Raw genomic sequence first — 1,972 nt, 5'->3', positions numbered from 1 at the left:
CCTCGTGCAGGACGGGGCCCAAGGCTGGCTGAGCGTGGGCGAGAAGGCGGCACCGAGGCCTGGCAGGGACACGATTGAACACAGACTCCTAAAAGCCAGCTTTTTTACAATTTCAATGCAGGCTTCCTTGGGGGAAGGAGGGAAGAAAAGACTAGGGGAGTCGAGCTGTAACCCCCCTGAATGCCAGCACCACTTAGGCTCCAGAGCCCACGCACAGACACCCCCGCCCTGGGATGCAGGGCAGCACCTCAGAAAGGCCTCTGGTCAAACCCACCAGTGGGGGGTCTCTCCTGCAGCAGAGTGAGGGGCCCTCCCACGCGCCCCCTTCCCAGCCCCTGGCTGGGCCTGTCCCATCATCTGCTCAGATATTACTTCTTCCAGGATGTGCTCCCTGGCGCCCCAGCTCAGAACTCCTACGTCTCAGGGCCTCCCGGTGGCCCTGTGGATCCTGCCCATGTGTCCCTAATCCCCCGGGGCAGGACTGGGTGTCTCAGTCATCACTGTGCCCAGCACCCACGGGCCGACGTGCAGCAGGACCTCGGAAAACGTGAGCGAAGAGAATGAATGAGCAGAGGCACGCACTGCCCCGTCTCAGGTCTGAGGCTTGAGCAAGTCCTCCACTGGGGCCCACTCCTCTTCCTCGGTCGTAACACCAGCCCCTGGGCAGCCGGCAGCCTGAGAATGGTGTCAACAGGTCACCAGGCGCCCGGCCACAGCCACCCTCCGTGCAATCTGGCCCTTTGGCAGCTGAGAGCTTCCCCAGCCTCACGGCACCTGTCCCCGCCAACTTCCTCTCCAGTCCCTGTGCTGACAGCCCATTAAGCTGTCAAGGGACATGGCTGTTCTTCTTTTCCCAGGATAGGCACGCGTGTGAAGAAGCATAGAACTGAGTGATCCGGCCGCTGAGCTGTGTGTAGGCCTCGTACCCGGGGGGATAGGCTCCACCGCCCCGGAGGACACAGGGCCTATGTCTGAGGCTGGCGGGGAGTGAGCCAACTCTGCTATTTCCAGGGGTTTGTTTGGAGGGAAACAGAGGAGCCACGGCATCCAGTCTGCCCGAGGCTGGTGCCGTGAGGGGGCTGGCTGGCTGCTGAGACCTACTCGCTTTGGAAAAGCACAAGGAGGAAGTGGGACATCATGTTCACCTGTCATCTCTCCAGGCTGCCCTGTCACTCCTGGAGTCAGGGCCAGGAGTGTTAGTGATGGTGAACCCTGGCCTGGCCAGCAGTTCAGATCCCAGCAGGCCACACTGACCCTCCTATACCCTGACCACTTCCTGGGGGTCACAGGACCAGGTCCCTGACTCTCAAGACCTTTCCCAAGGGCAGAGGTAGAAAGGACAATGGAGAAGGTGGCAAGCCTCCACCACACAGCCTGCAGCTGGCTGGGCCCCAGCTGGGCGGGAAGGTCTCTGCCAGCCTTCCCCGCCCCGCCCCGTGTGCACAATTCAGCCTCATCAGAGTGGCATCCGGGCACCTGCATCTCCTGCTCTTCTCACCTCCCAGCCACCTCTGCGAGGCTGCTCTTACTACCCCCAACTTACAGACAAGATCACAGAGAAGATTTACCCAGAAAGGACCTGAACCCAGGCCTGTCGGTTCATCTCCAGATGCCATCTCTTTCCCACTGAATGTCCCTAACCTTCCAGAGAAATCCTCTATGGCCCTCCTTTTCAGGGGAGGCTGACAAAGAGGAACAGGAGAGGTGCCTGAGAGTTGAGGTGCTAGCTACAGGAGGGGGAGGCTGGGGAGTGGAGGGAAGTGCCCCCAGAATGCTCTGCAAATGTTCCTTCGTACTTCCCCCACTCATTGCACCCTCCATAGATCCCAACAGCCCAGGGTCAGGGCCCAGGAGACCCCCCACCAGAGAAAGGGATGCAGGAAAGGCAGAGAAACTAACCGTCAGAGAAGGAAGGAACCCTGGGGAGGTGGGAGGGTGGGAACCTGACAAGCACGGGCTTCCGACGAGAGGC

At 60.6% G+C, this 1,972-nt stretch overlaps 1 protein-coding gene across 1 annotated transcript in view; it reads right to left on the bottom strand.

Moving 5' to 3' along the window:
- The window catches only part of ABR (active BCR-related), a 183,406-nt gene that overhangs the window by 100,613 nt on the left and 80,821 nt on the right, over positions 1-1,972 (bottom strand). The window lies entirely within an intron of this gene.

Source organism: Myotis davidii, unplaced genomic scaffold (assembly GCF_000327345.1).
Source record: "Myotis davidii unplaced genomic scaffold, ASM32734v1 scaffold363, whole genome shotgun sequence".
In the NCBI taxonomy this organism is placed as follows: Eukaryota; Metazoa; Chordata; class Mammalia; order Chiroptera; family Vespertilionidae; genus Myotis; species Myotis davidii.
Note: the sequence above shows the minus strand (reverse complement) of the source record. Positions and strands in the feature narration are given on the sequence as shown.